This window comes from Ambystoma mexicanum, chromosome 3p, assembly GCF_040938575.1.
Source record: "Ambystoma mexicanum isolate Mex_15411 chromosome 3p, UKY_AmexF1_1, whole genome shotgun sequence".
Classification (NCBI taxonomy): domain Eukaryota; kingdom Metazoa; phylum Chordata; class Amphibia; order Caudata; family Ambystomatidae; genus Ambystoma; species Ambystoma mexicanum.
Genome location: NC_090925.1, coordinates 84,800,772 through 84,814,935, shown reverse-complemented (window position 1 = coordinate 84,814,935; position 14,164 = coordinate 84,800,772).

Here is a 14,164-nt window from a genome sequence, read left to right as displayed (position 1 = left end):
ATAGGGTCACTTCTGTCCGGCTTCTTAAATATTGGAATTAACACTGATTGTATCCAAGAAGGGGGCGTAGGTCCCTGTGACTTATTAATGGTCGAACAGACCAAATGTATGGGAAACTGTCTTCTTTTGATTTTGAAAGGAATATTTGTATCATATGGAATGATCTGTACACACAGTATATGAACAATATTTTAGTTTAAACCATTGATTACATGGGCCTCTATGATGTGTCTTTGTAGATGCATAATTGTCAACCTTGTTCCATTACAGATTCCCTTGATGACATATGATTGCGTAGTAACACAATTACAGCACCTTCTTTCCATTTTAACGCTTGCAGAGACATTCGTTCTAGAGAAGACAAGTGGGATTAGAAAAAAGAAACTTGAAATTATTCTGAAAGTTTGCGACTGTGGAAGGTGAAGGTGACCATTCTGTTTGTTGAAATGATAGCTGTTGTTGAAGTGGAAGGGCACACATAGTTCCAGTTTGACTTTTGGATAACAGAGGGCAACCTAACAAAGATACTTTGTTTGTTTGTTTGTTTGTACATTTATATAACACTACGAACCCTCAGGTAACTGAGTGCTGCTTATTTCCCAGGGTGTGTGGTGCTCATTTATCGACCTCGGAAGGATGAAAGTCTGAGTTTGGCCCTGCTGGGATTCAAACCTGATTCAGCAGGCTCTGCACGGATGTCAAAGCGAGCGCTCTACTCGCTGAGCTATCTGTCCGGCTGACATTGCATTAGCTGAGCAAGGAAACATATATATATATAAGTGTTTTATAGCTCATCAATGTATAATTTCCAACAAATGTCATCCACTTTTAATGGTTTTTTGGAATTCTGTAATCTTTTTAACATTGATTTTAGTAGAGTGTAAAACAACATTGTTCCCGCTTGTCAAACGCAGTTCAATGAATCTGCAAGCTGTGAGCATGACCATTCCTTTCAGGGACTCTCAGCTGCGTGATGAGGATTCAACTAGGTAGCATTCTTCTTCTCTTTTTTCTTCTTGCCCATCAGGTTTATCCTGTGGCTTATGTAACCTGCCTTCTCTCCAAATCCTTGATGATTTCACTAAGGTCAATTAATGTTCCGCAGCCTGGATCTTTTGTATCCAACTCCCAGCCATTTAACGTTCAACAAGAAAACATATGTATGTGGTTGGGATAGAAACATTTCACCAGTTTGTACTGTATAACTAGAAAAAGTAAATCAGACCACAAGTCACATAGGTGACTTGTGTATGTGGCTAGTACAGAAATACATAGCAACAATGATATTTATGGTTGTTGATTCCATTACATGAAGCACCTTCATTTTTCTGCTCACATAATTTTTTGCACTTGTTAATAGCACACATTAATTCCAAAATTATAAATAACCAGAGTGTGTCCTTAAATCTTCCCAATCTTCTTAAAAACACAAGCTGAATAAAACTGAATCCCTCCACATGTGTCAGTTGAAAATTGGGACATTTGTATTTGTGGTTTATGTTTTCATGTGGTGCCATTCAATAGTTGCATTAAATGAAGTAATGCATATTTATTGTATGGTGTACATCCTAGCATGCTTATGTTTTGCATGCCAGGTGTCGGAGCAACATCTGTGCACACACACACACAACTTCAGGTAACATGGAAAATCAAAACATTAATGGATAAAAACTTCAAATTACTCATAACCACTGGAAATTCCTCTAGACAGGTTTGCATTATACTGTTTCAGGGTAAAGGGCACCTAAGGAAAGGTGAGAGGTCATAGAATCCCAGGTTTCCAGAAGATACCCTACATATTGGCCCCATAGATATTATGAAGGGTCATCAAGACTATAGCCCCCCCACCCTCTACTGTTGGATGCTCTTTTCTCACTTATAATGGTGGAAGTCAAATGCCTGCCATGTACCTGAGTGAAGGGAAACCATCTAAATCTCAGAGGTGCTGTTGCTCTTGTACCAGTCTTAATGTGCCCCTCATCCAGTGCTCACTGTCCTAAAGCAAAACCATAATCAGATACACAGTTGTATTAGATACTGATGGCGAGATGCCACTTCATTTTGTACATTTGCACTATTACTAATTCAGAAGTCAGCAAAAAACAGAACATTTATTTATCATTGTTTTCTGGTTTTCCCAAAATCATTGTCCTTTACTTAAAATATATCAAAAAGCACATGTGTCCAGCACCCTTAGTCAAGGCATCTGTTTCAGGAATAACAATACTTACTTTGTGTGTTGGTTTATTTTCAGCTTATCTTCAAATCCAACCCTACAGTCTCTGAATTTCTCGTTGAATGGAAGCAGAAAATCAAAGTTCAGTTAATGATATCCTGATTGCTGGCTTTTCAGCTTTCCACGGCTCCTAGCGCCACTCTTTTGTGTTTTTAGTGATGTACCTGCTTACTCTGAGCGGATACCTTCTTATTGTGGCAACAGTTTGTGGTAGCTTACAGCTGCACACCCATACTTCTTTGTCTCTATGTTGTCACTAATTGACATCACATAAACCTCAGTTGTTCTCCCTCCGATGCTAGCACACTTCTTTCTTGAGGGCTTCCTTACAAAGCCCTTCCTCCAGATGAATTCTTTTGCTGCCATCGCAGCTGCAGAGGTTGCTTTACTCACAGTGATGGCTTATGATCGGTATGTGGCCATCTGTAATCCTTTACATTACCTTCACATCATGAATAAAGATGTGTGGATATGGCTGACTGCAGGAAGCTGGCTTGCGGGTCTCATGGCTGCTTTACCATTCACTGTAATCGCTTCTGGGTTCTCCTACTGTGGCTCCCACACTATCAACCACTTCTTCTGTGACATGACAGCACTGATAAAGATCACATGTTCCAGCACTCACATGATTGAAAGATTCCTCTATGCTATTGGACCCTCATTGACACTGGGGTCATTTACTTTGATCAGCATATCGTACGTCAACATTATCTCTTCTATTGTGAAAATCAAGGCAAAGGGAGGGAGTTGGAAGGCCTTCTCGACATGTGCCTCCCACCTGACTGTGGTTGTTGTTTCTTTGCCTCACTCTGTGCTACATATATTCGCCCAAAATCAAACATGGGGGACAGAAAGATCTCTTCCTTGGCCTATATCATAATCAGTTCTCTATGTAACCCCATTATATACAGTCTGAAGAACAGAGAGTTTAAAAATGCCCTGAGGAACAAAAATAATAAACCATAGTCTACGGGAATAAACAATAAATTCCAACAACAATTGAACAGTTAACCCCAACATGTGGGGGATTTACCACACAGGCCTGTATGTCGGACCAGGGCATTATGTGACGTGTAATGCCCCCACATTAAAGGGTTTATCGCTAGTAGCATCCCAAGATGCTTTACTGGAGGGCTAATAGTTTTTTTTCTAAACTTGAGAAATGGTGTGGTTGCCATTTTTCAACTGAAAAAAATACAAAACAAGATGGCCGCCTTGGACAAGATAGAAGGGAACTACAAGAAGTCCATTCGCTGCTTCGATGGCAGGTATTGCTGCAGAGGAAAGCGCCATAACACTGAGTGTTGCAGGAGCTGACAAGGCATGAGGCAGCTGTAGGTAAGTGGAGCAGGGGAAGTGAGTGGTTTGGTATAGGAGCAAGGGAGGTGGGAATTGGGGTTGGGGGAGGAAGAAGGTACAGGAGTTCTTACCTGCTGCCTTTGCTTGAAATGGTGGCCTCCCCCATCTGAGGAGACTCAGAACATGGAATTACTATGTGGTTAAGTCCCTGCAAAGCTCCCAGATTGGATGGGAGGCCCTGTAACCAACCCTCTAGGATAATTATGTGGAAACTAAAATGTCTGTTGCACTGAAAATTGTTACTGTCATACCACTGTTGAAATTGCTCTCTGTCTTTCTTGTGTATCATACAATCTTTGCCTATTGCCCCCAAGAGTTAACTTTTATTGCAGAGCTATACTGTACTTACGATGTTGTAGCATTTAATGAACTGGTGAGTTTGAATTGGTTATGCAAGTATGACTTTATCACACTACTAGTTCATACTTTAATCATTACAAGAGATGTATGAATAATGTGAAAGCTGTATTCCTGTTATTTTCATAGCTGCATGAATGGGATCATCATTTTCAGACTCTCCTTAATATATGCGACACTTCTATGTAGGGCTTTCATGAATCGCATCTAAAGGCTGTTGAAAAAAGTATACCATGTCCTTATCCAGCAGGCTGATGCAGCATCCACCCTAAGAACTACATCATCCACTGTAACAAGACTTCAAGGAGTCCAGTCAAAGAAATCGAAAGCTTCATCTCAACTTGCAGCGTCTTAGGAATGCCACTTTGGACCAAGACTTACCAGAACTGCAGGACTTCTTGAGATTCCAAAGATGGTTAAAAAGACTCAATCAAGTGCATCTCTGAATAAAAGTGACTTATAATCCTAAAAAAAGGACATACACTTTATTATATAATGTACTATGTTCTAAATTGATTACAAATAGAACAACCCTGCCATTTTGGTGGACTTGCTGTGCATGGCCATGCATCAAAAGTGGGAGGGGGATGGTTAGTAGCAAAGAGAGAGGCAGATGTAAACTGTGTGGTGTTCATGTTTGCGAGCTGGATGTACCCTGGTCTAGTGTGTGGGCGCTTTTTTAGGTGGGTAGTTGCCAACAGATCCTTGGGTGTGCGCCATCCAGAAGGGAGAGCCCACGCTGTATCCCTTGGAGTCAGTGCTGCGAGGAACAAGGTAGTCACTTGCATGCATGGGTGTGATAAGGCTAGAGAAGTGAGCAGTGGTATTGCTCAGTTAGTGTGTTGTCCTGCTGGTGTGTGTTGGTTGATTGTGTGTGTAGTCTGAGGTTGAGAGAGATGAGTGCTCGAGTGAGAGAGCAAAGCTTTGCTGACAAGCCTTTCTGTTAAACCATACAGATTAACAAGGGGGGTCCTGGGAGTCCCTCTGCCAGACATTAGTCCTGGTTACGAGAGACTTACCCAGAGTCTTTAGCTCACTATCTTTCACAAAGAAGAAATATCCCAGACATATTAGTCTTTGTCCTGCCCTGGGACTGTCCAGCACCGAAATGCTAGGCAATTCTCCTCTGAACAAGAGTACCAACAGAAACCCCAGACACGTGTTTCGGTCTGGTTGGACCTCATCAGTAGGGTGGATCTGTGCCTCTCTAAGAATAGTGAGCAAGGGGTCCACGTCTGGATTCCCCTAGTAACTTAGGGTGAGACCCAAAGTTACTTAAATATGCAGATTAACAAGTGGGGTCCTGGGAGTCCCTCTGCCAGACATTAGTCCTGGTTACGAGAGACTTACCCAGAGTCTTTAGCTCACTATCTTTCACAAAGAAGAAATATCCCAGACATATCAGTCTTTGTCCTGCCCTGGGGCAGTCCAGCACCGAAATGCTAGGCAATTCTCCTCTGAACAAGAGTACCAACAGAAACCCCAGACACGTGTTTCGGTCTGGTTGGACCTCATCAGTAGGGTGGATCTGTGCCTCTCTAAGAATAGTGAGCAAGGGGTCCACGTCTGGATTCCCCTAGTAACTTAGGGTGAGACCCAAAGTTACTTAAATATGCAGATTAACAAGGGGGGTCCTGGGAGTCCCTCTGCCAGACATTAGTCCTGGTTACGAGAGACTTACTCTGTTAAACCATCCCAGTGCTTCAGCACACACACCTCCGCCGTCCTACGCACACCGTGCCTGCCCACAGTCGCAGCCGCGCCTCTCCATAATGGCGTGAAACACATCACGTTTGTACAAAGCAGAGTTTCCTCGTGTCGGAAAACACAACTCCTAGGAGCCACCAGCAACGCACATGCGCTCTTGATATAACACCCTTTCTTCACCTCTAAGCCAAATCACTCCATTGTCCCTCCTGCACACAAGCCTCTACTAAGGCCCTGGTTTTTGCCTGGCCTGCCCTATACCCCACGCACAGCACATCCTATCTGCAACATACTCCATGTGATATGACTCCCAGCCCCTTGATACCACCGCACTCCCTTGCCCAAAGTGCCCGTTTGCACATTCCCCCAGAACTACCTCCACCACTCAGTGGAGTGGCCATCTCCCAACACCACCTACCAGCCTATTTGCACCACTTGCAGATCATCAGCACTCACAGACTAAGCATGCCTCACCTTAAACCTCCCCCACCAGCCTCCACTCCAGAAACGCAAGACTTAGTCGGCACACATAGCTATGTTATGACTACCAGCCTTTAGATTGCTCTCACAAACCTTTAGGAAACCTTATCCTCAAGCGAGATACCTCATCCCATCCAGCAAGCTCCTCCTATTCTGTGAATAATCACTCAGCCACCCCCAGCCAGCAACCTGCTGCCCTCACATTCTGTTCTGACGCTGCCCATAAGTACCAACTTCCCTCCAGGACCCACATCTCCTACCATTGAAAACACTTACCCAACTGCCCTACTGCCCAGAAAAACCACCCTTGCACATCTCCTCCACATACCCCAGCAGGCCTCCTACCCTTACCTTCTATTTCCCCACTACAGCCCACCTCCACACCCACTAACCTCACTTGCACTCTTGTTAATGCCCGCTCCATCTGCACCAAAGCCCCCGACATCCACAACCTCCTATTGAACATAACTTCGAACTATTGGCCGTAATTGAAACTTGGTTACACGATGGGGCCAGCCCCCTTCCATCGCAGTACCTACGGGATATTCCATCCTATGAGCTGATTGCCAAAGCAGCCGAGGAGGTGGTGTTGCCATCATTCACAAATCCGCCCTCTCCCTCAGAGCCTCACCTCTACAACAACTTCCAGGCTATGAAATCCTTATCGCCAAACTTGATTCCTCCCCCAAACCACCATAAACCTACTCCTCCTCTATCACTCCCCTCCTCAAACCAAACACCAAGTTGATTCTCCTAGGAGATTTCAATCTAAGCTTCAATGAACCTCCAACCATAAGGCATCCACCCTCACAGCTACCCTTGAAGGGCTGAACTTCACCCAATGTGTCCTCTCCTCCACCCATGGAAAAGCAAGAATTATTGACTAGATATTCCCACACAACTCTCCCCTCCAAGTATCCACCTCTCTCCCTCACCCTTGGTCTGATCATCTACTTATCCCTTACATTGTCACCACAAGCACCCCTACTACCAGCGAACCCCGTATGCATCACCATCAGACACACCCGCAAGCTCACAGTGGTGCTATTAGCCCCCTCACACCTAGCATCCCTCAACCCACCCCTAAAAACTCCCCGCCAGAAGTTGTTCTTGCATTCTATAACTCGACTCTGCTCAATACTCTGGACAAACATGCCGCCCCTCAAAAACAACTTTTGCAAAACAATCAATACCCAAAATTGGTTCTCTGATGACCTTGCCTCCCTCTGGAAAAAGAAATGAGCCCTCTAACACCTCTGGAGAAAAAAAAAAACCTCTGTCATTAACAAAGCAGCCTTCCAAAGCTAACATATTTAACCCATAATCTCCAATGCAAGTTCCAATACCAAAGAACTCTCCAGAATACTTAGAGAGCTTGAATCCCCAGCACCCCCTTCTGATAACTTTGCAAAAATAAAGCATTGTGCACACTCATCCAGTCCTCCCTTGACACCTAAGCACATTCATTAAGGGACAAAGCCATACAGAAAAAATCCCTCCTACCATTTCAGTCTCCACTCCTCCTGGCCAGCACCTCCACCACTGCAACCCCAGCATCTAGCCCCTTTGATGAGTAGCAATTACCCTTAAAATGGATGGGGATGCAGACCTTACTCATACATCAATAATTGAGACAACTCATGAACTGACAAAAAGAACACTGTTTTAATATCAACCTTCTAAAACTGGGAAACACAAACAACAATGCAATCGTTCGATCTTCAAACTCAATGCGTTTTGTAAAAAACAGAGCTTTTATAAGCAATATGTGTCATCAATTACATATAACCTATGCACATACTAATGTCATCCTACCTGGAAAACTACAAAAACCTAAGAGTAACACGGGATAGGTTTTAAGTGAACATCTAAGTATATGATCCATACTAGTCCAAAAAGGTGCACCTGTGTGATTGGCTACTTAACATCAGGTCGGCAACTAAGCCCTCCCCTTAAAATGACCACTATGAAGTCACTAAATACACAACGTCCCATTGTTACATAACTATAGGACCCCTAAATACGCAGGTCCTCTACAATTGGTTGGCACTGTACCCTCCTTCATTACTTCCCACCTACGTTAGCAGCAAGCAGGCTGGCCATTCAGATGTTGGTGAGGTTGTCTTAACTTTAGCTTCCCACCTATTAAAGTATTAATCTATCATCACCTCAGTGGTCTACTGTCAATTAGGCCTTTGAAATTCATCGTTGAGAGTTTTCTTAGCTCTGAGAAAATTAGGGAGTGAGAAGCACAGTCTGCCTCTGTGCGTAGGTGTGACCATCTCGTTCATCCAACTTCATGCTTCCATGTAGCTAGAGACCATAACATCGAGCCTGTTCATGCGTTTAACAGTATTTTTCTAATAGACCTTTGACGTCTTCCTTGTTATGTTCATGCCTTCTGAACAGGAGTTTGTTCTTTTACACGTCTTTGTATCCAAGTAATTTCACTTTTGATAAGGCTTATTGGCTCGTTTAGCTTTGCCTTTGCTGAAACTCACTTCTAACTCAATTTCTGCTTTTTAACTCTGACTGAAATGAGGCCTTTTCACCATCGTCCAACCTGTTATAATACGTTAGTGGAAACATACATAGCCTCTCATTCCTATATGTATACATTGGCGCTTGCTGCAGTCTTTTCAGTATAAGCAGAACGCTAGAATCACAATTACGTTGCTGCTTGTGTTACTTCTGCATTGTACACGTATACAATGACATGATATCTTCATCTGTTTCTGTGGCAAAAGTTTCCTCACCTTGATCCCAAGATGTCACTTATCCTTGACAATTTCTTGATGCCTTATAGAATATTCATATTCTCTAATCACTGCATCTTTTATGTACTTCATCTCAGCTTTATGTAATTCATACTAGCAATGGTAAATGACATTACCATTCATTCTGGCCTTTTATTGGCTCTGCTTCTTCAGGGATTTCTTTCAACTGTCCATCCTATTTTTTTGTATGCAGATATGGCTTGTTCAATGGATACCTTGGCTCCCAAATTCTCGTAGGTACTGGACTGAGTCCATACTCTGCTCTTTGATGATTCAACTGCTCCGTGTAAGTCACATACTCTGGCTTCCAATCTATAGGTATTATGGGTGGGACGGTTGAGGTGGGGGTACTTGGCTCCTCTTCTACACTCCCCCCTCTGGGAGATTCATTGACCACTCTTACAACATCCTTTATATCCGGGCATCCTCTTCTGAAAAAAAGCTTCTTTGGGACCCATATCTTTATGACTCCCTTCAAGCAGCCTGCTGTTTTAACATGCTTATCTTTGGCCCATGTCATGTGTTGACATTGTCCATGTGGGCTACAGTAGACCCATCTTCCCACATACATCTTATGATTCTTTGGATACAGGAACTTCATCCCTTCAGGTGCGTGGATATTGGCCTTCACATAGTCTCTGATTTCTTCATCTGTCAAATCTTTGGCCTTCCATCATTTTTCAACATCAATCACAATCTTCATTCCTATTGCTTTTTTTGCTGTCTACTTACATTGTGAGATTATCTTGATCACACAAAATCCAAGCAACACCAACACGATCAGGGCTCCAAGAAACTTGAACATGTCTGCCATCGATTGTGGAACCCAAAAGAAGAGTGATCTAAACCAACTGTCATCTGCAATGTCTTCCACTTCATTTATCATCTGGCCATGGAGTTTCATCAACATGTTGATGGTCTCTGTCAAGGTTCCATTCTCATCATCATGAGAAGGTATAACTGTGCAACATGATTCGCCAATTTTTGCACAAACTGTAACGCTCACCTGATTCTCGCAGAGGCGCCGGTCTTGACTGGGCGACTACCGTATCTTCAAAGGTGATGTGTAGCACCCGGTTGGCTCTTTGGGCTGGACCTCTGTGCACTGTATGCCTGACGTGTAGAGTAAGATGTCTGCAGATAGAAAATATGGGGTTAATGAACTGGGGTTATTGGGGTGTCCCTATCTCTTTCCTCTTCTCCTCTCCTGTAGACCCCCAAAGGTTAACGCTCTCACCTTAGATAAGTGAATGCTGAGCTCTCCATCTGCCTCGGGGCAGGGTGCTGTAACCAGTTTCTTCACTGGATAGGTAGCGCAGGCCTCTTGACTTCAGAGGACTGCTGCCCGTCGTTTACTGCACGAACGGTAAGTTTCGAGTCATTCAAATGTCTTTAAAGTCTTTAGTAATGATGTCTCTTGTTTTGCAGGGTTCCGGCGATGGCGGATGACGGGCTGAAGTGAGTTGAAGATGGAGCCTGTGTGATGAATAGAAGCACCTGGAAGCACGTAAGTAAGCGCTTGTTGCCTGCTTCACTATGCGCTCTAACTGTCTTTTTATTTTGCAGGTACGAGTTCGGAGCGGCTGCAGGGTGCCGGAATACCCACTGGATTAGATGTGGAAAGGAGTAATGGCACGTGAGTATTAAAGTTCCCCAATGTCTTTAAACGCACCTTGTTTTGTCTTTCAGATGCGGGATGCAGCGCCGAAGGCCTCCGGAGCGTGCGAAGAGTTGGTAAACTTTTGCCTTTCAGATGCCGGAATGCTAACCTGCTCTTTCTTGTCTTATAGGTGTTGCTGAAGACTGGATTCAGGATGGTAAGCCTTTGCCTTTCAGATGCCGGAATGCTAACCTGTTCTTTCTTGTCTTTATAGGTGTTGCTGAAGACTGGATTCAGGATGGTAAGCCTTTTTCCTTAGGCCCAGGACCGGATGCAGAAGACACGATGAGCGTTCTGCTGCAGAGGTTGCAGTATAACGCAAAGCAAGATTCATCCACCGGGTGTGGTTTAAATAGCCTCCTGTAGTGCTTAGGTGTCTCCTTCCACAGCCACGCCTAAGTAAGAAAAGAGTTCCTGGTAAGAAAAGAGTTCCTGCCTTCCAGAAGAGTTCCAGTGTTCTAAATCTAGGGAGTGGCTCCAGCCCCACCCAACAGGAAAAGTAGTTCCAAACAGAAGAGGATCAGAGGCTCAACTGGCAGGCAAGTAAGCAGCATGGTCTGCTGAAGGTAAGTCCACCCAAGCATTATGAGCCCGGCGCTTCCAGCGCTGGGACTGGGCATATTTATGAGCCTGGTGCCACTGGCGCCAGGACTGGGTCCAAAAGGTCCCAATTGGGACTGGTTGGCACTCGGAACCTGGGTTATGGATCTGCTTCCAAGGGAGTTGGGAAAACCCTGACCTTTTGGAAGCAGAGATCATGACAGTACCCCCCCTCAAGGCCCCTCCCAAACCGGGCTTCTCCGGGGGTTTTGGCTTGTCAGGAAATGTTCGGTGAAATCTTTTGATTAGGCGAGGAGCGTGGACATATTCAGCAGGTTCCCAGGATCTCTCTTGGGGGCCGTAGCCTTTCCAGTCAATTAGGTAGAATAGTTTAGATTTGGAGATCTTGGAGTCCAGAATGCTTTTGACTTCAAACTCGAGTTCTCCATCCACTAGGATAGGTTTTGGAGATTTGGTTAGTCGGGTTTGAGGTTGCACGGGTTTTAATAGAGAGACGTGGAAGACCGGATGTATCTTCATGTGCGGGGGCAAGTCCAACTTGACCGCTACTGGGTTTACTATGGTAGTGATGGAATAGGGACCAAGGTATCTTGGGTTGAATGTGCGTGGCCCTTTTAGAGATAGATATTTGGTGGATAACCAGACTTGATCCCCTACTTGATAGTGAGGGGCTTCCTTCCGATGTTGATCTGCTCCTTTCTTGTATCGTTCTTTAGCCCTTTGAAGGTGAGAAACAGCTTCCTTAAAGGCTTGGGTGATTGTAGAATGCAGGTAGTCTACTGCTGGTGTTTCAAGATCTTGGAGGGGATCCAACTCCGAGGTTCGAGGGTGACTGCCGTACAAAAGAAAAAACAGGGTTTTCCCAGTTCCCGAATGGACAGAGTTATTGTAGGCATACTCGGCTATCCAAAGGATATCTTTCCAAGTTTTTTCAGTTTGTTGCAGCATGCAGCATAAATACTGTTCCAGAGTTTGATTGGTCCTCTCGGTTTGTCCGTCGGTCTGAGGGTGGTGACTGGTCAATAGTCTCACATCAATTTGAGCCGACCGACAGCAACTTTGCCAAAAATGAGAAATAAATTGACTACCTCGATCCGAAATTAGAACCGAAGGAAAATCGTGCAGTCGGACGATGTTTTCGAGAAATTCTCGGGCCAGAGTTGCTGCTGTTGGCAAGCCTTTGAGCGGAATGAAATGCGCCATCTTGGAGAATAAGTCCACGATTACTAGAATCGTATTGTATCCGGAGCATGGAGGTAGGTCGGTGATGAAGTCCATAGAAAGCGTATGCCAAGGGCGAGGTGGGATGTCAATAGGGCGTAAGAGGCCTGCTGGTCTTTCCTTTTGACTCTTGTTTTGGGCGCATACTCCACAGGACATTATAAAGTCTCTGATATCTTTTTTCCAAGACGGCCACCAGAAGTAGCACTTGATCTTTTCTGAGGTCTTGGCTATACCGGGATGACCTTCCATTAAAGAGTCGTGATAACAAGAGATTACTTTTTTCTGTAAATCTGTGCTGGGTAGGTATAATCGTTCTTGGAAATACAATAAATTGTCCTTTACTGCAAAGTCCTTTCCCTGCAGATGCCAATTCTGTATGTTTGCTGGAGTTACAAGTTGCCTGGCTTTATCCTTAACTTCCTCTATGGATTCTGTGGCGATTACACCCAGAATTCTTTGTTCGGGAATGATTGGTACAGGTTTAGGGTTGACCAAGTGTTCTTCCACTCCCATCCGAGAAAGGGCATCAGCTTTACCGTTCTTTGTACCAGGTCGATAGGTAATTATGAAGTCAAACTCGGCAAAGAATAATGCCCAACGGAGTTGTCTAGAGGATTGGGCTTTTGCGGTCTTCAAATATTGCAGGTTTCGGTGATCCGTAATCACAGTAACGGTGTGTCGGGCCCCCAGCAGATAATGCCGCCAAGCCTTAAAGGCAGACTTGATAGCCAGAAGTTCCTTGTCAGTAATCGTGTAATTGATTTCAGGAGGCGAGAATTTGCGGGACCAAAATGCCACGGGATGCAACTAATTGGTTACCGGGTCCTTTTGTGATAGAACTGCCCCCATGGCAAGGCTTGAAGCATCAGTTTCCACGATGTAGGGGAGTTCGGGGCGAGGGTGTTTTAAGATTGGTGCAGAGATAAATTTAGTCTTCAAATCCTGGAAAGCTTGTTCCGCCTCGGTAGACCATTCAAAACGTTTGTTTTTCTTTAACAAGGCAGTGATGGGCTGGACTATTCGAGAGAATTCGGGGATAAACCTGCGGTAAAAGTTAGCGAAGCCTAACATGCTTTGCACACCTTTTACGGAGGATGGTGATGGCCATTTGAGAACTACATCGACCTTCTTTGAATCCATACGCACTCCGCCAGGTGATAATATGAATCCCAAGAATTCAACTTCAGTCACGTTGAAAACACATTTTTCTAACTTAGCGAAAAGTTTGTGTTGACGCAATCTTTCAAAGACCATTTTCACGTGTTTCCGATGTTCAGATTCCGATGAAGAATAAACGAGGATGTCGTCAATGTAAACAACAACACATAATACATCTATGAGCTCTCTGAGGACATCGTTCATAAAATATTGAAAGGCGGCCGGGGCATTGCAAAGTCCGAAGGGCATGACCTGATATTCAAATAGCCGATACTTGGTGCGGAAGGCCGTCTTCCATTCATCGCCCTCTTTTACTCGTACCAAGTGGTAAGCTCCTCTAAGATCCAGCTTTGTATATATGCATGGTTTTCTGACTTGGTCCAGGAGTTCAGGGATCAAAGGTAATGGATATCTATTCTTAACAGTGATCTGGTTCAGGGAGCGATAATCGATACAAGTTCTAAGGTCTCCTTCCTTTTTTGGAACGAAGAACAAAGCTGAAGAAGCAGGGGACTTGGAAGGACGAATAAACCCATTTGCCAGGTATTGATCCAGGTATTGTCGAAGGTGAAGGTTCTCAGGCTCGGTGAGGGCATAAATTCTACTACAAGGAGGAGTAGATCCAGGTATCAGGTCTATCTGGCA